The following is a 23,399-nucleotide window of genomic DNA, read 5'->3' as shown; positions in this document are numbered from 1 at the left end:
AATCAATTTCAAATAGAGATGTGCGGCTTTCTGCTTTTGGACTACAACCCCTAGATTTCTTCAGTAGCATAGCTGCCTGGGGACATCTGGGAGTTGCAGTCCAAAACTTTGTACATCTAGGACTTGTTAGATTCAGCTTAACAAGCAGGTTCCTAAGGCGAACTGAAAATCAGGAAGTTTTAGTAGAAGTGGCCATGTTAGTCTGTGCTAGCATATCAGGAAAAAAAACAAAAGAAAAATTAAAAAAATAAAGAAGACCAAAAGAATTAGGCACCTTAAAGTATATAGCAATTAGTCTTCAAGGTCCAACAAGGTTTTTGTCTTATTTTTTCTTCTAGTTTTTTGCCCAATATGCAAATTAGGAAGTCTCTGCCTCTGATCTCTCCTTTGGTGATAAACTTGCAAGGAGGTCCATTCTGCTCTTGGATATTCAAAAGTTGTCCATCCCTACCTCACAAGGTTATAGTAAGGAATACAACAGGAAAACACACATGAAATGCTTTAAACACTTAAAAGTGCTGTATAAATGTTACAAAGCCACCGTGTTGCATGGTCCTTCTAGAAGTAACTGAGTGTGAATATAGTCATAAGGATTGATATTGGGGAAGAGGCAGCTGGGAAGAAAAAAGATGGCAATTCAAACTATGAGTAATTTATTAATGAGGCGGCCATAGAATGAAGAACTATTTAACAAGGTTTGGCAGACTGCAGTCTTGGAATGATAAACCCATATGCTAGAAACAATGCACAGACAATGGCTGGTGTATGTTCCATAAAGATGCTGATCATGGAAGTCTTAAGTTTCCAGAATGGCTATATAAACAGCCTGACAGCAAAAACAGGCCTCCTTTTCCAAATGCACAGAAATAAAAAGAGTATGTTATCCAGGACTTCAAGAGGAAGGACGTTGTGTTTGAGTCACGATTCTTTGGTCAAAAGGCTCCTTCCATGTAGAAAGTTAGCATATGAAAAAAAAGCTTTCAGTATTCCTTATTTGCTTGATATCCAATTGAAATATTTATTTCACTTTAACCTAAAGTATTTGTTCGCCAACTTGAAGTTTCAAAATTAGTTTATGACTTATTAGAACAAAATAACAAAAATTGGAAATGAAAGCAGTTCTAAAAAAAAGAAATATATCGTTTCCTGTGATATAAAGAAATATCAATAGTGGTTTTTTTAATGTTTCTCAAGAACATAAACATGCTTGATTTCACGTCATCAATGATTGTAACTAGAACTTATTAAAAAAGCAATAAAATAAATGGCAAAGATAAGGCTAACAAGAACTAGGTAAAGGTAAAGGTTCCCCTTGACATTTAGTCCAGTTGTGTCCAACTCTAGGGCGCGGTGCTCATTCCCGTTTCCAAGCCGTAGAGCCAGCGTTTGTTCATAGACAGTTTCCGTGGCCATTGGCCAGCGTGACCAGACACAGAACGCTGTTACATTCTGTAACAAGAACTAGGCCGGATTAAAAAGTCAGAAGGAAGGGTACCGTAATTCCCCTGCACCCTCATCTATGACAGTCTGTTTCAGCATCTAATGTGAAAATAAATGTAAAAGGAAATCTAAAGAGCCGTAGTAACTGATTTATTTCCACTTGAGCTTTGGTGGATCAGCAGAGAAAATGGACTGTACTTTTGATGCGCAAAAACAGCTAGCCTATACATTTGGGAAAGAAGATAAAATTGTGATAAAATTATACTCAAGTGGGATGCCGAAACAGTAGGGGCGTAACTGCTGTTTGTGTGGATGACTTGGATTAGTTTGAAATGAAATATTTTTTAAAATCACTCGGTACGATGTAAAGAAATCAGTGCTTAATTATCAGGGCAATTAAGCGAAGAAGGGAATAACTGCTTACAATGCTGAGTGAGGTAGTGAGTCATCATCATTAGAGATGTTTAAAAATAGTTGCATAAAATGCATGTGGGACTTGTGCCAAAAAAAAAAAAAAAAGGAGGGAAAAGATCAGGCATGAGAAAAGGGTTGATCCAGGAGGTCACCTGTGACATTACGAGCACAAAGACAGGCTTGAATGCAAGGCATTAATTATGGTTTAATTAACTAAAATCTAACATCCACAGCTGCTGGCCACATAATGCCCTCGGACCAACCATCAGCAGATCTTGGGCTTATATTTTCAGATTCCACAACACTGGCATCAGGGAATTGGTGGTGGCATCAGTCCTTCAGCTGCTTCCATGTGCTCTCCTACCCCTGGAGAGGAGCAAAAGAGAATCTGGGCTTAGGTTTTTCACACCATTCTCTTTCCATCTCTTCTCTTCTTTTTTTAATCTCACCATTTTTCTAGGGGGACATTTTTGGTTTGCTCTTAAAGCAAGAGTATGTTCAATAATAATGCATTCACTGGCTTCTGGTTCTCAATAAAACCAAGTGCCAAATCTGCAAGTGTATAAAGGTAGGTGACATCTGAAACCAAAGAAAAATCTTGCCAATGCAATAGGAATGCACTAAGAATGCAATTTTTTTTTAAAAAAAAATCAGTCTGTAATCTGCTTCTTCGGGCGACTTTTAATTTTTTGCACCTATCTTTATATTTCAAAGCTACTGCTTTGTTTTTAAATTGCAAAGACGTTTTGTAAAACATATTGTTGCTGTTCTGAGCTGCCTTGACACACATATGCCCCAGAGGAAAGAAGGCATATATATATATATTCATATATATTCATTTTTAAAAGTTGATTCACCTTTTCAGAAGGAACACACTGAAAGAAAGCTCAGATGAGTAATTCTTCCTTTTACAATACTTCTGATGTGGTATACAAAAAAGGAAATGGAAGGAAAGGATGAGGATGTTTAATGACTTAAATCCATTTATATGTGTGGTCAGCTAGTCTGTCTCTTGTGAATTTTCCCCAGGAGAATTTCAGCTCAGAATGTGATATAAGAAGGAATCTTCTGTAAACTTGCTCCAGCCACCGTCCACACAAACTTATCGGGAGAAACTATTGTCTTTTGATTATATTACTAAGTGAATTGTCATGTACATTGAAACATAAAATAAGAAGCAGAACAAATGAAGATTTCCTTTCTTTCCACTCATTTACAATGTCTTAGAAGAAGATGATTTTCTATGGTCCCGTTTCTTTATTTATCCATTATCTCTATAGAGAGAAAAAAAGCAGAACCATGGGACAAGGGAGGTATGGATAGTACAGATCTCAAGAACAGGATGTCAGGTTGGCTTTACAAATCACAAAACACAAAGGATGGAGGTTTGGAATCCTCACCTTTAATTCAAGCACTATTCAATAACTGAATGCAGGTTACTAGGAGCTGGTGGTAACCATTTCACTACTTACAGGACTTACAGGCATATCTAGTAACACTTCTTGGGTTCAGTGGGACTTACCCTCAGAGAAGTGTCTATAGGTTTGCATCCTAACACAGGAAGAAGAAAGATAAGGCCATCTGGTCCCCAAGGTCACACAAATGCAAGGTGGGTAATAGCTTTTTATTGGACCGCCTCCTTCCATATGAACCTACCCGGCAGTTAAGATCTAGCCAGGGGGCCCTTTTGAAAGAGCCGTCCCTTAAGGAGGTAAGAGGGACGGCTTGTAGACAAAGGGCCTTTTCGGCAGCTGCCCCCAGACTATGGAATGCCCTCCCGACTGAGATTCGTCTGGCGCCGACGCTGATGACATTTCGGCGCCAGGTCAAAACCTTCCTGTTCCAGAAGGCTTTTAATTGAAATAATATTAGCTGTGGGTCTGATGGCAATTTTAATTGTATTTTAATTGTATTTTAATTATTTTATCTTTTGCTGTATTGAATTTTAATTATTGTAAGCCGCCCAGAGACCTCTGGGTAGTTTGGGCGGCATATAAATTGAATAAATAAATAAATAAATAAATAGCAAGCTTTCACAGAGAAAACTCCACTTCCTCAGGCTCAGCACAACCCCTACATGAATAGTGCAAAAAAAAAAAATGTAGACAAGAGTCCAAAAATTGATGTTATATGTCTGAGAGGTGAATCCAGTCATTCTTAAGCATCCTTACTGCATGGTTTTTTTAATCATTTACACCCTGCTGTTCAGAACAAAAGGCTGCCAATTACTATGTGATTGCTACACACACACACACACACACACACACACACACACACACACACACACACACACACAGACACACACACAAAAGCAAACTCAAAATCTGATTGCCTGTTTTGAAACAACAAAAAGCTTTTTCTTTTTCTTTTTTCTTTTTTTCTTTTTCTTTTCTTTTCTTTCTTTCTTTCTTTTTTTGCTGTGGAGATGGGGCAGGGGCACACTTTTTATTGGACCAGCATAAAATCATACAAATTACAAGTTTATCACATGCAGCTGAACACATGCAGCCTCACTGGGCCATTCTTTGATCTCTCGTCACATACTGTAGTTGCAGAGGTATCTCATAGCGCAGGCAAGGGGGACCCTCATTTCAAAATATCATAGTGGGACACCCCCCTTCTCTGGTCAAAAGCCACCTATGAATCGTTACTGCTCAAAGTTACTTAGAGAAATTACTTTTCTGTCCCAAAGTCCCCCAGCCAACATGGTGCAGGGTTCTGGAAGGTGTTATCCAAAAGAATGACCTTTCCAGTTCTGGGTTTCTCCCTTACAACTCTTTCACCATTCTGCATTAGCCATTGGAAGACTGAGGGGAAAGAAAGAGTGGGGATACAGAACCTATATTCTTGAGTCCTCTTGAGAATTCCAGTACCTGAGGCAACTTGCTTGTCGGGCACAGAGGAGAGTGCTTTCTCCTGTCTTGCTTGCTCCCAGATTGTCCCAAATACAGTTCTCCCAAGAATTATAGTCAGTTTTGTTGCTTTTAGAATGGGGGTCAAGATATGTCTTCAGACTGGCTTTTTAAATTGTTTTTATGTTTGTTTCAGTGGTTTCAGTAATTTTAATTATGGTGATTTTTTTTTCATGATTTTATAGCTCAACTTTTCATTTTTAAAAAAAAATCCTTTGATTTAAACTATGATTATTAAATAATTTTAGCACTATTTTAGCCAAAAGTTGGCATTAAATGTAATAAATCACAATAAGCACATGCTCAATGAGTACTGATCACAACCTCAGCATACAATTACATGTATGCCATGTAATGTTTATGCAGCTACTACAAGGTACCTAATTATCTGAATCTGTTCTTTCTCCCACTTTGATTTTCCTGGTCTTCAGCTTGGCTGGAGAAGAGCTTAAATATGCATTAATTATGACCATATTTCTAAATCATGGTTGCCGGGACAGTATCTCATTCCTTGAGATTCAGGGTCGAAACAAGAGACTGAGGGAGGTTGCTTGTAATGTTGTGGGATGAATCCTTGTCATGTCATAAAAGTAGCCAAATAAGGGTTGGAAAGAGGCATGGAATGGCTTCTGACTGGAAACTGGCATGAGGGGAATTCCGGTAAATGGGCCTAGAATTTGGGCCAACCCAGAATAACCAGGTAATATATGGCAAACAAACAAAGCAGAATATAATTGTCAGTGTTTGCCATCCTTTGCACCGTGGCAGAGGTTACCATTGTTCCTGCTAGGCCTCACCATGTGTGCAGTCTTAGCTGTAGCACAAATGATGCATGATGTCTTCCAGACCTCGCACTACAGAGGGGAGTTGTGGAAGTTTCAGCAGCCAGCCATTTTCCTCCTCAGCCCTGTGTTGTTGCTGCTGCGGCTTCTATATAAAGTCTCATGAACCATGGTGCTGTTGACACTCTACTCTCTGCCCCGTTGTTTCAAACGACACAATAGGTCAAGCATATGTAAACACACACCCCCATGCAAGGCTGTCTCCTTAAGTCTCTTACTCCTGCTCCCAGCTTTTTTCTTGTCTGTTTTTCGGTGTTGCAACATTGTGTAACTGCAACACACATGCACTAGGAGCGGGTGGAGATGAGTGTCCAGATTTAAACCCATCTCACACATACAAATAATTTTTCCCTGCCTTCTAATGTTGCTTGCTTAAAGATTTGTCTCCCTGCCTGCAGAATCAGAGAAGCATATAGCAATCCCCTGTAACTCCAGTCAGCGCCCTGACATCTGGTACATACTAACCAAAAATATATATTTAAAACAAGAAGATGGTTGTCATATTTTATGTATGAAAAACAGATTTAAATCCTTATTACCCTATCCTGAGTTAGGAAGTCTTGCGAGGTTTCCTCTCAGCCTTAAACCCACCCTGAGTTAACAAATTTTACCTCAAATAATTCAGTGCGGGGTTGTGACTGAGAAGTTGAGTTATAAGCTCAACTTGAGTTATAAGAGGTTAGCAACCTCAATGTCCATCTGATGCAGTGTTGTCCACTCTGGCAGTGGTTCTATACTCCAAGGTATCTGGCAGAGGTCTTCCACTCCTGCAACCTAATCCCTTTACTTGGAGAGGTAAAGGATTGAACCAGTGGCCTTCTGCGTGACAAGCAGGTGGGCTATTCCCCCTCCCCGCAAAGGAGCTCTGCCCTGGTCCAGCATTTTAAGGTTGCCAAAACTTGCTAAGGCAAGCTGTCCAAGAATTTACTTTGCTGCCTCAAAGCCAATTGACTTTGTACTGAAGGCTAAACTTTTCAGAAGGCATTGGGGTGGGGAAAGCTGATGGCAAGCTCCCATACATTCCTGCATCCTTCCAGTCTATATCCACAGTATACATTTATAGCAATTCCATGCCAGTTTAACAGCCACGGCTCCATCCTACAGAATCCTGATGTTTTTAACTTAGGGAGGTGCATATAATTCTCTGCACTACAGCTGGAAATGCTAAGTGTCTCCCCCAAGGAAAGATCCCAAGTTTCCATAAGATGGCACCAGGACAGCTACACTGCCATCAATCTGCTATAACTATGCTGTTTAGATTTTGTCAGATAATGTTTCTCTCCCAGCATCCCACATCCCATTTGTGCATAGACAGGGAAATAATTCTAGTAGTCACTCTATTATTTAGAACTGATCCTTAAAAATGGGTTGCATTTTTGTCTCTGTCTCTCTTTCATTTTTTCTCTTTCTGTACCAAACCAGTCTGATCAGCTGAAGAGACTCTTGGCAAAATGGTGCCTCAAGGAGGGAAGAAGAAGGTCATCTGGTAAGGCAGCCCCATGTTCAGCATCAAAGAGCTACTTTAACACCTGCGCTACACAATTGTCCATGATAAGGCAGGGGAGAGGCCCGATGATAAGAATGATCTGCTAACATAGACAAGCGAAAACGTTTTCTGTCACCACTTCCCAAAATGTTACATTTCTCTTTTGTTTGTTTTCCATTCTATGTTAATGGCAGCCTTTACAGTGCTAATAAAAATATGCAGACTGTAAGTTTATGTCTGCTTCTTGCACTGTGATCATTATGCACCTAACCACAATAATAATATATCAGGGTGATGAGTTGTTGTTGTTGTTTTTTTCCTTTATAAAAAGGAAAGAAAAGAAAAGAAAAGGGGAGGGGAGAAGGTTAGATGATATTCCCAAGAGGGAAATGAATTTCTTTTTCCCCCTACAGTAGCTTATTTCACATATTCATAGCCCTCTTGGTATTCCTGCCCCCCACACCACACCATCTCCTTATGATGAGCCATAAAAATGACAAAATACATTAGCAAAGTTCTCGGTTTATGCTAAAATGACCATATTCAAAAAATAATAACAGAGACTTGTATCAGCAATGCAAAAGATGCATGAAGTAATTGGGGCTTAATTTGTACACAAACTGTCAAGGCAGTTTTCCTCACGGCCTGCATCTTCTGAATTCATTAGTCTCTAATTAAGGCCAGTTGGGACCAGCAGTTAGAAGGTTAAAGAGGTTCTGACAGCCCTAATCATTGCTCAGGAAGCTGAAAATGTATGCAAAGTCTCGGCAGATGGGGTGAGATCTGCTTCTGCCAAGTGATAACTGTTATTCCTTTGCACCTCCAAAGCTGTCATCCTAATAGGCACATTTTAAATTTATTAATGCTCTAGTTACAATGCATACACAGTCTCTAATGGTATGTCATTCAGAGTATATAAACTGAGCAATTAACGCGTATTACCTGGTAATGGTAAAATTATTTGTTGCCTATTTGATTCCCCCCTCCCCACTCTTTGCTTTTCTTTCCTTTTGGTGGTGGTAGTGGGGGGATTGTTTGGCTTTTGTTTCTCCACAAAGAGGAGGAGGAAGAAGAAGAGATAAAGACATTGCTTTGTTCACAGGGTGAGGAAAAAGCAGACACATGAAAAGAAAATCTGATTTGTTTGTCTGTAGGCTGGCGCTCATTCTTTGTTTCTACACAAATAAGCAGGGAAGTAACTTTGCTTTCAGTCCCTGATCTGGTGAGAGTTAGAAGATGGTGGCTCTTTTCGCTGTCCTGAAATTTCAAGGTTGCAAACTCCATGGCTAAAAGCATTCAAAGTTTTCTCCTATTCTTCAGTGGTTTAGGGATGATGAATATGCACTGTAGCAGCCAACCAAAGCCATTCAATATATAGCATGGTTGGCTTTGAAGTCTGGCTCTTCTCTGAGGGCCACATGGTTTTTTAGCTTTTTCCCCATACTGCAGACAAGCTGAAAATATAGCTGAAGGTATAATTGACTTTGGAATCACACAGTTACCAGTAGCCATGTGGACTGTAAGATGCTGGGGGCTGTTGTCTAAGGAAAGAAGCCCCAACTAATGTCCTTTTCCTAAGGTATGAATACACAAACATGTCACAAGCTTGCTAAGTGCTTGTAATGACACTTTTATCCAAAATGAGTGACAATAAAAGCAGAGACACAGGACACTCAGAAGAAACCTCTGACTAAATCATCACAAAATGAAGAATGAGCAAGGAATGAGATGGCAGTGTCCTATACAGTGGTGCCTCGCTAGACAGTTACCCCCCGCATGACAGTTTTTTCGCTAGACATTGACTTTTTGCGATTGCTATAGCGATTCACAAAACAGTGATTCCTATGGGGGGATTTTGCTGGACAATGTTTGGTCCCTGCTTCGCAAACCGATTTTCGTTAGACAACGATTTTGACAGCTCCCTCCACACTCGCAAAACAGGTGTTTTCAGGACCTAAGCTTCGCAAGACAGCGATTTAAACAGCTGATCGGCGGTTTGCAAAGCGGCCTTCCTATGGCCGATCTTCACTAGACAACGATGATTCTTCAGGTTTCAATGCATTCCAATGGGGAAATGCTTTTCGCTAGACAATGATTTCGCTAAACAGCGATTTCAGTGGAACAGATTATCATTGTCTAGCGAGGCACCACTGTAGTACTAAAATGCACAGTATCATTTCTGATGGGAGGGGGTTTAAAAATGCTTCCATCCATTAAAAACAAAGTGAAACACACAAGTAATTGCTTTGGTCCTTGAGGTACAAAACTAGAACATCACTGACAAATGTTTGGTCCTGTCATTCTCTTGTTATGCTCATTTTCTGCTTACAAGGAGACACGTACTATTTCTGAACCGTATTTGTATTTACATACATCCTCACATCAGTGACAGCTCACTGACTCATGAGGGTGGAATCGCAAGTGAAGAGTTGGCACTCTTGTTATAGCCAAAAGCTATCTATGGACTCTGTCATCAATCTAAAGAAATAGATAACATCCTATTCCAATGCCTAGGAAGAGCCACTGGAAAATGAGTGTGATGTAATGGTTTTAGAGTTCGATATCAACCTCGGAAGTCAATGCTTGAGGCATTGCTCAGCCATGAAACGTACTGGGACAGTACTTTGGCCAGTCAGGTACCTCCCTCGCTCTCAGCAAGATCTAACTTACAAGATTGCTGTGAGGGTAAGGTGAGACAGAGAAAAACTTTGTACATCATCTCAGCTCATCAAAGGGAAAGCAAGATATGAATATAGCTAATAAATAATAATCTCCAATGGGTAGCTCCTAGACTTTAAACAAGCCTGTTCCAATTTTACTTGGGCTTTCCGCTTTCCTTGTGTGCTTCTTATCCATAATCTTTTTAAAGCTTAAGGATGCTTAGTCAAATAAAATTTCATTTTTTAAAAAAAGTAATCCATGAGAATCTAGCGTCTACACTGTGACTTCAGCAATACTGAAATATTTCTTTGTGATTCAAGAGGAAGCAGAAAAGGTGGTGTGTGGGGTGGAAAGGTCCTAAATTGTAGGCTTTCGTCAAAATAGCAAGATTCATAAACAGCAATGACTGGGTGGTATTTCCAAGCAACGGAACAATTAGGCACTCATTGACTTTTAAACAGGGTTTGAACCTATTCCCCTGTTATAAAACTAATTGCTTTCCACTCTATAAAACACTAACAGTGCAAAAATAGCAAAGAAATTTTCAAATAAAGATTCTGATCTGCTTTGGAAGGCCATGGTTGTGTCACACCTTTGCTAGGTGGGGGAAAAGCCATTATCATTTCTGATTCTCATTAGATGGATTCATTTGCTTGTGTCCTAAAATTGCTGGTTAAAGGTGTTGAATCTAAAGATCATGTGCAATTTATTGTTAGAAATAATTGTTTTTGTTGCATCTGAAATAAAAATTTATAGGGTACAAGAAGCAAATGTGCTAAAATAATCAATATCCTTCCTTCCTTCCTTCCTTCGTTCCTTCAGAATATAAGTGCAGACTTCAGATAAACCCTGACTCCTTAACTAGAAAATAGATTGGCCAAAATCCTATTGTTGTAAATTTACACTGGTGGACACTGATGATGTCATCAGCTAATTAATGTTGTTAAAATTTAACTTATTTTAATTGAAAGCTCCATATCCCCATATTTCAGTTTCTGAGGCTCCTTGAGCACCTTTTTGCCCAGGGAAAGCCTTCGGGAGCCTTAGGATATTAGGAAGAACCTTTAATAGTAAAACAAAACAAATCAAAAGAAACTGCCAGATTGGGAGTTTGGGATCATAAATTTATGCAATAGGATTTGGCCAATTATGTTATCCAAGTGTGTCAGCCATCTTTCCTCAACAATGCCTTCTTGATTCCTTTCCTTCAGTTTGGCATACATATGTGAAAGTTTAATTAGAATATTTTATAGAAAAATTGGCAGTGGTATAAAGTTTGCACTCCAGAGCAATATGAGACACATTATCTGTAAAACGTTCATTTTGTGGAAAGGGGGAGGTCCTTCATTGAATCCTGATGTTAACTTTCCCTTCCTAAGACATTCATAACAGATTTTTGATGTTACATGTTAGGGAAAAATATTAATCATGACTACAACTGGGATCTTAAAAAATAAATCAGCTGGGAGGGGGTGGCCCCACAATTGAGGTTTTAAACATCCTGATATGTTCCCCAAATATGTTTTCAGCTTCAATCTTTGTTTGACGCCGTATAAAAGATGGGCAAAGTGCTACCTGTGGTAAAGTGTGAACAGGCCCCAAGGGTTCCTAAGAGCACCGCAAAGAAAAAATGACGTGTGTTTCTTAAACAAAATGGTGGTTCTATTCAAAGAAGCCTACAGGAGTGACAATTTGCACTTGATGACACGGGTAGCATGCTCTAAGGAAACCCCCTCCCCAGGAACAATGAAAGCAACAACACCAGAAGTATCCCTCCAACTATTTCCTGCATACATCTTTTTTTAAAAAAGTAAAGTTAATAATGACAACAATACAATACACCTATATACAATACAATACACCTATAATTCCCCTCTTGTGCCACCCTCACCCTTGGGACTAGGTAGCTCGAAATCCCCTTTTAATCCCCATATGAAGGTTGTTCTTCCTAACGTTTTGCCAGTCTCTGTGGCCGGCATCTTCAGAGGACAGCACTCTGTGCTCTGTCCTCTGAAGATGCCAGCCAAAGAGACTGGCAAAACATTAGGAAGAACAACCCTCAGAACACAGCCAAAGAGCCCGAAAAATCCACAACAACCAGTAGATCCCAGCCGTGAAAGCTTCGTTTTTGAATTCTTGTTGTTCTCTGTAAAACATTTTGTGTGCCTCTTAGTATTGTACTTTTTTAACGTGCACTCCATTTCGATATTATATTTTGCTTTCTCGGTTATATAGTTTCATTTTTTTGGTGCTCTTCGTGTAACCTTTTTGTTTAGATATATAGATTTTGTCGCTCTGTTTTTTCTGCAAAACTTTTCTTTGTTGTCTTTTTAACCCTCTATATAGTGTGCATGAATATATATTTTCCTCGGAGCTTAATTTAATTTCAGAGTTTTCGTCTTGATATTTTATTTCTTGCATTGTGGTTTGTTTTTATGTCCTTTTAATATTTCTTTTTGTGTCTTAAAATTCACTTGTAATTTAATTATTAAATGTTACTTACTGGGTTTTTTTGGGCATTTCATTTTCTTGCAATTGAATTTTATTTTCAGGAGTCATTGGATTTAAGTGTCTTTCTTAAATAAATAAATAAATAAATAAATAAATAGATAGATAGATAGATAGATAGATAGATAGATAGATAGATAGATAGATAGATAGATAGATAGATAGATAGATAGATAGATAGATAGATAGATAGATAGATAGATAGATAGATAGATAGATATCGCCGTGGGGAGGGGGGCAATGATAACTTCCTCAGTGGCCCAAGGGGGCGTTTCTTTCAAAATCACTGCTCTAAATCATCTATTACTAGTTCTTCATGAGTCTTAGGATCTAGTTCTTCACAGGTCCCAGGAATTACAACTAGAGGTGGACACAAATTGAACTACAAACTGAAAAAAAACACCTACAAGCCAGGCTGGTTTGTTGTGCGGTTCATGGTACGTTTCAGGCATCCTGTTTTGCTGAAATGAAATGAAGTACCAAACTTTTTTTTCTGCTCAGCACGTCATTTATACTCTGCTCCCTTCCTGCTGCCCCTACGTGGTCCTGCCACCTCATCCTCTTCATCCTCCACTGCTGACATCTTTAGAGTCATCAGCCCAGCTTCCCTTCCAGGAGCCGAGCCGGATGCCTGGTCATCTCTAATGGTAACTCCTGAGACCTCTGAAGAGCTAGTAATAGATGATCTAGAGTTCTAGACAATAGACTCTTTAAAAAACTCAACCCTGGAAGGGCATTGAACCATTTCATTGAATCATAGCATTAAGTATTAGTCAGCTTGTTTGGGAGATGTCCTGAAAATTTAGGCATAGGTGAAAAGAGCTTGACTATCCTTCAGTAGTATACTTCTTGACATCCATTGTTGCTCTGTTTCAGGTACCAGAATGCTCTTGGCGGAACCTGTGTAGCTGCTGGAAGCCATTCATTTTTTGGCTTAGTTATTCAATTGGTTAATTAACATTCCGCTAACAGTACTCAATCCAGTATCCAATTAATTTCATTTTAAAACAAATCATATAGTAAAACAGCAATAAGAAGAAACCCAGAGATTTATTTTGCTTTTATTACTCTTTTAGAAAAGGAATACACTGCTTCCAATGCTTTTAGGGACATTCCCAAAGGGAATGACTCGAAAAATCCCTTGGGCGCTTCAGTAGAAAAAAAATATGAATATTAATTAAAAATTAAGTACACACATACATACATAAGACAAAATTGAATGCAAAACTTCAAGAACTGGCATAAACTGTAAAAAAAAAACAGACCGGACAAACCAGAAGTAAAATATCTGAAACAACAAATACAGTGGTGCCTCACTAAACAATTACCTCGCAAAACGGTTAATTCACAAGATGATGGGTTTTTGCGATTGCTATAGTGCTTCACAAAACGATTTTCCCTATGGGCAATTTTTGCTAGACGATGTTTCAGTCCATGCTTCGCAAGACGGTTTTTTTGGGGGGGGGAGGTTTTTTCGCAAGATGACGATTTTGACAGCTGGGTCTGCGCTTCGCCAAATGGTATTTTTAGGGACTTTTTTTTCAATACAGCGATTTTGACAGCTGGGTCTGTGCTTCGTAAAACGGTTTTCCTATGGGCGATTTTCGCAAGACAGTGATTTCCCCCCCATTAGAATGCATTAAATGGATTTCAGTGCATTCCAATGGGGAACCGCATTTTGCAAGATGATGTTTTCGCAAGACAGCGATTTTCGCAGAACGAATTAACATTATCTTGCGAGGCACCACTGTATAGCAATATAAAACCAGGGTCTAAGGGTTTGGCTGTCTATTCTGGCCATTATGGCATGCCACCCAAAATTTTGCTACCAATTTTGTAGTGGTCCGATTTTGATCAATTAACAATTGGTTAAAGTAATAAATTAAGTAGAAACATAAACTAGAAGAATGTTAGGGTTACCAGATTTTAAACTGGGCCGCTATAACTGTGTCAATCAAAGCAGTATGCTCTATAGCTGGGGTCCCCAATCCCCAGTCCTTGACCCAGTATTGGGCCGTGACCTCGGCAGGACCAGGCTGTGGAGACAGATCCCCCCCCGCAGTACACCCCCATGCACACACACCCATGCATGCACGGGTGCCCCACCCACCTGTGTATGCATGCGGGGATGACCCCCCACAAGGGCCTTCAAACCATTCTGCAGTTTGGAAAAGGTTGGGACCACTGCTCTACAGTAATTAATACAAATTAAATAATGTATCTCATTCTACACTAGAGATGTACATGAACCGAACCACAAACCAGAAAAACTGATGAATAGGGCTGGTTCATGGTTTATCTGTTTATTTATTTTTTGAAAAATTACCCTGGCTTTCTCCTTGAAAAGGACCCAAGGCAGCTTACAACAATGAAAAACAATACTGAAAACAATGAGTGTACAATGGTGGTTAATATAATTAAAATACGTTATTTAAAACCACAAACAATGAATAAGGAAACATCTTGCATCATTAACAGGCAATATGAAGGCAAATATCTATATGTATACAAAAATTTAAAAAATGTCACTCTGAGAAATGGAAAACACAAAAACAGAAAACACAAGTAGTACTAACAATCCAGGCAAAACACTAATGCATAACTATCTATCTAAAAGTCACACACAGGTAGCTGGTTACTAAGGGAAGGCTTGCCTGAAGAGAAAGGTCTTTGCCTGCTTGCAGAATGATAGCAAAGATAAGGCCAGTCTAGCCTCCTGTGGGAGGGAGTTCCACAGTCTGGGTGCAGCAACAGAGAAGGCTCTCTTCTCTGTCCCCATCTGGTGCACCTGTGAAGGTGGCGGGACTGAGAGAAAGGCCTCTCCTGGTGATCTTAACACCCAACCCAGTTCATAATGGGAGATGCAGTTCAGTTTGTGACTAAGTTCCGATTCTGTTTTGCCAAAATGAAGTACCAAACTCATACTAACCTTGAGTACTCTGTCCAGTTCTGGACACCACGCTTCAAGAAGGATGCTAACAAATTGGAACAAGTTCAGAGGAAGGCCAAAAGGATGATCAGAGAGGGCTGGAAACCAAGCCTTATGAGGAAAAGCTGAAAGAACTGGGCATGTTTAGCCTTGAGAAGAGAAGACTAAGGGGTGATATGATAGCACTTTTCAAATATTTGAAAGGCTGTCGTACAGAGGAGGGGCAAGAACTGTTCTCGATCATCCCAGAGTGCAGGACACACAACAGTGCATTCAAGGTAAAGGAGGCCAGATTTTGGCTGACTACCTGGAAAAACGTCCGAAGTATTAGAACAGTACAACAGTGGAACCAGTTACCTCCAACACTGGAGGCATTCAAGAAAAATGTGGATAATCACCTGCTTGTATTCCTGCATTGAGCAAGGGGTTGGACTTGATGGCCTGTAGGCCCCTTCCAACTTCACTTTTCTATGATTCTATTTGCAGCAGTTTAAGCCGTCAGTATCAAAATACTAAAGTAACTCAACTAAATAATAATTTAACTAATAATCTGCTCTTTCATGATACCTCAAACCTCGTGCCTGAGGTGGCCTCACTGTGCCTTATTGTACCATTTGCCCTGTATTTACTATACAGTCTAAGATGAATAAAACCAACTCTGTGCTTGTATTACCTGAAAGAGTAAGCAGTGGCGCTTCTTTTGCTGGAATGAGTTAGTTTTTCTTCCCTTGTACAAACTTGCTTATTGAACATTTACTCACTTAACTTATTGACTAAAATCCATAAGCTTAAGAGACTAATTGTTTCTGAATAGGATTACACCCACCTTAAGCTAGCCTGCACAATGCAAAGAACACTCTCAAAGATAAGAAGATGCAGTCAGGGATTGGAATGCTGCTGCTGAGAAGCTGTTCTGGGAGCAGTTCTCATAAACCTGAGAAGGTAATTTGTGAGTGTGAGACCAGTGTTTCTAACTGCAAGAATTATGCACAGCAAATCCTTGTAGCACATTTCTCTGTTCATGCTGTCATTCATTATAATAAAAGTAGACTTGCTTTAAACATTTCAAGAGTGTTTTCCTCAAGAGGTGTTCCTAAGGTTGCCTTCTTTTGCAATTGAAACGGAACTCATTGATCAACTTTTACCGGAGCAAATCTATTAAAATGAATAAGACTACTCTGGAATCAATAGTGGGAAGACTGTAGCCAACGTATATGCCATATCCATAATTGACCAGAAACCAATGGGTAAGTTATGTTTGTGTCACTGAAATGGCATGAATTACAGCAGCAAATTGCAACTAATTAATGTAGTGCTGATTGTGTTCCTGGCCATTGCCAGGAATGCAATTGGCACATCATTGATTAGTGGCAATTTGGCTCTGTAACATAACGCTATTTCACTTATGGAAGTGCAAATCACCAATTGGATTCTAGCCATTGAATGAGTATATAGGGTGTATAGTGTGTGAGTGTGAGAGAGAAGAACTTTAAATATGCTTTTCAAAACTAGTTTTAGATCACCTCCTCCTGGTTCAAATGTCTGTCACATAAATATAAACAAGGCCAATCTTCTGCAATCATGTTGCAGTATTATTGCAACTTCCTTCAGGACTGTAGTACTCCAAATGTGGAACTGCCAAACACCTCTTGTTAACCAGCCCAATTTAGAAAACTAGTGCATGTGTTTCATCACATGGTTTATTTCTCAATATTACTCAAATGCTGTGGTGCTTTTCTTGAATTTCTAAAAAAAATACACAAATGAATATATTGTGGGTATATAGTAGGGGAAAATGCTTGGAAACAGTACATAAGTTATAGAAAAATATGTATAGAAATGCATACAAATTTTCATCCCTATGAAAATCTGCATAATTTTTGTGCAGATCTGGAAAAAAAAGATCAACAATTTGATGAGGACACAAATAAGTGAATTTGTATTTGGAATATTATGTGAATGCTTGAGGAAGCAGCACAGAATTGTGTGTCCATGATGCACACTATACCATAGTCTCTACTACAGTCTCTACTACACTACTGTAGTCTCTACTACAGTTTTAAAAGGGGTGTGTGTAAATTGCAATGTTCAGAATAGACATAATGTATAGGAAATAAAAGCTGGAAAATTGCAGAACTCTAGATGTTGATATCCATGGATACTCCTGATATTTTCCCCCAGCAGAAACATTCTGAGAGCATTTTCATAGAATAGCCTTTGACATACAATTATTATAGCTGATGCTGTGTGCAATCAAAGCAAGATATAGCTTGTCTACTACACCATGCAAAGGTGAACAGCCACACAACAGAAGATTCAAGCAGTGTAATCCATTAGAGTCCATTTACAAACGAACAGATACTTTACAGACGTTCAACAGACATTCAATCAAATCATAATCTCAGAAAACTGCCAGCAATAAAACCCATAAATTAAAATCAAGTTACATAAGCATGACTTGATGAACCTGATGTAATCTGATGGCATGAGATGTGAATCCTACATTAAGTCACACATTCCCCCTCCTTTTCTTTTATCGGTTAATAATGGGGCAGAGGCTGCCCAGCAAGTGGTTTGCATCTGATATGTTTATCTTCTTACAGCTGAATTAACTCTTGGTACATTGAAATTGTTTTACAGTTGATTATTTGTCATAAATTTATTTTCACCATATCACCTTTTAAAATTAACAAATAGATAGTATTTTATATCAGTAGCTAAGCAATCCCTCAATTTCTGTGGGATAGATTGATATATTGCGTCACCTGTTTTCCAAGTGTTGAGGTATGCTGAGTAGTCCTTTGTCTGTGTCCCAAGAGCAATATTGTGGCCCAAGTCCTGTTGGTTAGCATAATGCATCACACTAAAGCTAAAGGTAAAGGTCCCCCTTGACAATTGTCCAGTCGTGCCTGGCTCTAGGGGAGGTGCTCATCCCTGTTTCCAAGCCATAGAGCCAGCATTTGTCTGAAAATAGTTTCTGTGGTCATGTGGCCAGCGCGACTAGACATGGAATGCCATTACCTTCCCACCGTGGTGGTACCTATTTATCTACTTGCATTTGCATGCTTTCAAACTGCTAGGTTGGCAGGAGCTGGGACAAGCAACGGGAGCTCACTCCGTCCTGTGGATTCGAACTGCTGATCTTGCAGCCTTGCAGCCCAGAAGCTTTGCAGTTTAACCTGCATCACCACCGTGTCATCACACTAGAGTAGGCGTACTGAATCAGTGGGAATTTGGTGAGTGAATACATACTAGCTTTTGGACCATCTCTGAGCATTGTAGTCTGCAAAAGTAACTTTTCCAAGTTGTGCTTGTAAGCCTCCCTTTCCCAAGGTGGTTGCAATAATTACAAAATGCTTCCCAGTGGTTATTCAGTTCTACTGCATTCAACTTTTACAAAACACAGTTTGTGCTTTTGAAAAGACACCACAGAGAGAGCGGGGGGGGGGGGAGAACATTGGGAAGTGATATTGGATAACTTTTACTCCTCATACTGGAAAAAAATTGAAGCATTCTACTAGAAAAACTTGGGAATCCGAGGAAAGAGAGCTTCTTTCAACTTATCTTGTCACTTCAGAAGGATAATTTGTCTCGTAAACCACCTACTGAGAAACCTTTCAAGTGTAAATGCAGGTTGAAAGCATTCTGGCTTGAGAGGAAGGAGAGTACAAAATGACTCATGGAAGAGAACTTCCATCTCCATCTGGCCAGGGGATGATCCTTCAGGCAAGCACTAGTGACACTGAAGCAGCCTTTGGTCACAGTATGTTTGCTCACTTGCAACACACTTTACCTTTACCTGACCCAGCAGGTCATTCTGGAAGCTTCCCATGGCATCAAGAAGTAGCATCTGTTCAGCAAAATGAAGTGCAGAAACAAAAACAGGTGTAATCTATGCCACCTTAGGCCACATTTGTGCAAAACAAAAAAAGACAAAAAAAGTGGCTACACTTTAAAGACAAAATTTTATATTCTTTAATGTGAGCTTTCATGGACAGGTCCACCTCATCAGACAGTGCAAAGTTTCCCCCCCACAAACCCAGGCAATATGTTTACTCAGATTAAAAAACTCACTAGACTGAACTCAATGGGATTTACTCCTGAGTAAAAAAGATTGCAAAGTTACAGTGCAACGAGATCTCCATCAACCATAAGGTGCACTGGATTGAGTTGGACTTATTGATGGATAGGTTTACAGAGATTGGCAGACTCACAATGCCATTATACATACATATCTATTCAGAGGTAAGTCTTCACTGAATTCAGTGGGACCAAATCCAGAGTAAATGTACAGATTGCAGATTTGGCTGCTATCCTATACTATCTAGCAGTTCTGTTATATTGTGAAAGTGGGAAGCTGCTCTACATTGAGTCCAGAACATGATTCAACTAGGCCAGTACTGTCAATGCTGACTGCCAGCAATGCTTTAGGGCTCCAGGCTTATTTATTTGTCAGCCAGGCCTACATAGAGATCCTAAATGGGCTCACATCCCAGGGGCAACCAGCCTCAACCCCACTGAGCTTCCCAAATCAAATAAAATTAGGAATGCTCAGGGTTGTATAGCATAACCTCCATGAACCTCAGTGGCTAGAGTCCTATTGTGGGTTTTTGGGTGTGTGTGTGTGTGTTTGTTTGCAATAAAAAGAAATACGGAAGCTGCAGCTAATTGCCACTAATTGAGAACACGCTGGTTGTCTGCAAACAATCAGGCATGGCTGTTGAATTTCCTCTTCTGTACATGCAGAAACACAATAGGATTTTAGCCAGCATATCTTACTACTTCCTAGTCTAGGAGTGGTAAGCCTTTGGCACTCCAGATGTTTTGGACTACAACTCCCACAGCCATCTGTCCCTCACAATTCAGGCTGGGGATTCTGGGAGTTGAATTCAAAAAAATATGGAGTGCTGCAGTCAATAAGTCTCACTCCACCTGCATTTTGAGCAGACCTCACTCTTGCTTCTGCAGTAAAATATGAAGATGCAAGTATATGGGCCTACCTATTTCTTTCTTCAGATAGAGGGGACTCTAAGCATGGCAGGATTATGATCTCTGAACCAAACTGCAATCTCCATGCAAGGGGAGAAAGCACAGGGGGGGAAATTAAAATAGATTGAATTCCAGCTAAATCGTAATGCATCCTGGTGGACAACTCACTTTCCTTCCTTCTGTTGTAAAAGTAAATTACAATAAATGCATATGTACGCATTGGGAAGTGGTTATATAGCAGTATGCCCCAAATCACTCTGAACATACTATGAAATGAGCACCAACACATTTATCAAGTTTCTTGAACCATTGGGAAAAAGGGATGGATTGATTAACAGTTAGATGGGTGTATCACATCCTCCCTTGTCTTTTCATTCATCTAAGTGTAAATTGGTATTATTAAAGTTCCTTCCTCCTTTCTCTCTCAGGTTGGTACAGTGAGGTCTCGACTTACGAACTTAATCCGTATTGGAAGGCAGTTCTCAGGTCGAAAAGTTCATAAGTCGAATCTTCATTTCCCATAGGAATGCATTGAAAACCATTTAATCCGTATCTGCTGCTATTCCGCCTTCTGCCACTAGAGGGGGGATATTTGTTCCTTTTTTCCTTTTAACCTAAGATGACTTAGCTTTAAAAAAAGGAAAAAAAGAGTTCGTAACTCGAATCTAAGTCCGCAAGTCGAGTCCATATATTCCTATGAGAGCGGTTCGTAAGTCGAAACGTTCGTATGTTGAGCCGTTCGTAAGTCGAGACCCCACTGTACTTTTAAAGTTCCTTCCTTCTTCCTTTCTCTCTAAGGTCTCTTCTTCCTTGTTCTTCTCCTTCTAAGAGACTTATTAGTAGGCAAGATATGACATGTCAATAATGGCTGCCTAGCAGACCTGCACACACTGAAGACTTCTTTCCTTAAGTAATTAATAGTGATTAAATTAGTATATATTGGCCGAAACTCTGTTGGGTAGTTACGCCAACGGAAGAGAAGTGGCATAGTTCACAGTGGCAAATTGCTACTAATTAATACATTCCTGCTTCATTTCTTCATTTCATGCCCATTAGGTGGCTTGGCATACAATCATAATCTACTCAGAGGCTCGGTAATTAGTGTATCTCGGAAGCTACACTATTTCTCTTCTGCCATAATGACACAAGATTTTGGCCATTATTCTACTCTTTGTTTTTCTGTGTCCTCAGTCATCTGGTGTAAATTGCTTTTCCATTTGTACTCTGATGTATTTATTTATTTAAAAGATTTTTACCCCACCTTTCTCCTTAAAAGAAACCAAAGCCTCCTTGTACTTCATTCCAGTTTGTATACCATATTTAGAGAAGTACTTGCTGATTCAAAGGGTAGTATCATTGGCAATGGTGAAGCTATCAAAAATGTGCAGACAATAAAAGTATTATTATTTGACAAATTGGGTGGCTTGCATAGGTGACTTAGTCAAAGCCCTGTTTAGGCATTCAACCTATAAAAGCATAAAGGGTGCAAGGGATGGTGAGGTTGAAAGTAACCCCGCCCCCCATCCCTACTCCACCTGCAGGGAAGTCCTGTAGACCTTCTTCCTGCATGCACATAAAAAGCATGTTTAGTTGCATACATGAAAGGTGCTTATACAAATGTAACTGCTGGACATGAAAAGGTCTGCAGAACATCCAGGTAGAATGGGAATGAGGAGAGTGGGGCCCACCTGTGCCTCCCTGTTCCCCTCACCTTTTGAGTCCTATGTGCTTTCTGGCTAAATGCCTCAATAGGGCTAAATTTAAAGAAGGAAGTAATAAGCATGGCCTAAAAATAAATCTTAGGAAAACCAGATCCATTATAGCCAGTAAAAAAGCAAGCAGCCCAATGAACAATGACCAAGAAATCAGAAAACTCATAAAACATGTAAGATGCAGAAACCCAGGTGTACAGATTGTTACAACTGATCATTTGAGAGAAATGAAATAGGCAAAGGAGAACGTACTGAGTCTTGGGGAATGGTTTGGCCTGGACGGGTTCGTGGTTGTGGTTAGGGTTAGGGTTAGGGTTAGGGTTAGGGTTCGTCGTTTGGATCATGCAACCTGTTTTACTGAAAGAAACAAAGTGCCCCCGACACGCACCTGAAAAACAGACAGTGAACTGGGTCATTTGGGGGTGTGTGTGTGTTATGAAAGCTTGTGAGTAGCCACGAACCGTGACTTACAAACCACCTATTTTCCGGTTGTGCCCATCTCTAATTTGAATGCAACACAATGTCATTGTTTTACAGCTGCTTCGAAAGAGCCAACCTCCAGTAGAAGAGGAACAAGAAGAAGAAGAAGAAAGAATTTAGGACCCAAACTGAAACAACCTAAGCATGATTTTCAAAGGTGCTCAGGGTTGGATAATAAATAAATATTCTGCTATAATTTTGTAATCATTAAACCATAAGATAAGACAACATGGCACATTACAAAAGTATCAAATCAATAAAGGTTGTGCAGCGGTATACATTAATTATGAACAAACACAATTGAATTGATTTCTCAGGTTGTTTTCTTTTCTTGTTCCCTGTCTCCTCTTCTTTCCTTCATGAGAAAACCTTTTTGTGACACATTTCGACTGGAGGTCTGGGAACGTCAGCTGCCTTTCTGTCATGAGATACAGCACACATAAAAGGGAAGTACTGTTCTCTCCCAGCCGTTGCCAGCATCTTGCAGGACGAGGCCCTAAGACAGTTCGGCACGAAGATCATTCTGATTCATAGCCACTGAATGTGCTCCGTTGCAATAAAGTGCTGAAAGAAGATGTCTTCCAAGGAGTTCACATTACTGGCCGTCGTAAAATAAAATGGCTATATTGTTTCAGCCACCAGTTTCTTCTCATTGTCTTCATTTTAGAAACCAGCAGCCTCAAAGGCCAGAGAGGATGTGTTCCAGGACAATTTGAGAATGGGACTGTAACTAAATATTATCTTCAATTTACTTCTTGTTTCAGGTTACTTTTTGGTCCTTGAGTTCTTCAAAGTTCATCCTTTGCTTGTGACATGACAATGACTTGTTAACTTTCCCATTATTTCCTCAGTCAATAGGGGAACAATATATTGCGGTATTCTGCATTTCAGTTCCCTGTCACTCAGTCTTGTGGGTGTTGTGTGTGTGTGTCTCTCTCTCTCTGTGTGTGCGTTTTAACTCCATTGATACTCCAGGTACTGCTCACAGAAACTAAAGTCGGCTGCCTTCTCTTCCACTAATCTTGA

The 23,399-nt window shown here is 39.7% G+C and overlaps 1 long non-coding RNA gene across 6 annotated transcripts in view; it reads left to right on the top strand.

Annotated features, from left to right (window-relative positions):
- LOC110087175 (uncharacterized) overlaps nt 1–23,124 on the top strand; it is a 184,423-nt gene extending 161,299 nt beyond the window's left edge. For 3 of the 6 annotated variants that reach the window (XR_012083718.2, XR_012083717.2, XR_013540331.1), the window contains 4 exons: nt 7,031–7,094; nt 13,140–16,439; nt 18,273–18,428; nt 22,431–23,124. This is a non-coding gene — a long non-coding RNA (uncharacterized LOC110087175). The remainder of the gene's footprint in view (nt 1–7,030; nt 7,095–13,139; nt 16,440–18,272; nt 18,429–22,430) is intronic. The other 3 variants (XR_013540332.1, XR_013540330.1, XR_013540333.1) reach the window with 3 other exon arrangements.
- The last annotated feature ends 275 nt before the right edge of the window (nt 23,125–23,399 follow it).

This window comes from Pogona vitticeps, chromosome 1 (genome assembly GCF_051106095.1).
Source record: "Pogona vitticeps strain Pit_001003342236 chromosome 1, PviZW2.1, whole genome shotgun sequence".
Classification (NCBI taxonomy): domain Eukaryota; kingdom Metazoa; phylum Chordata; class Lepidosauria; order Squamata; family Agamidae; genus Pogona; species Pogona vitticeps.
The sequence above is the reverse complement of the archived record's forward strand: the minus strand, read 5'-3'. Positions and strand labels throughout refer to the sequence as shown.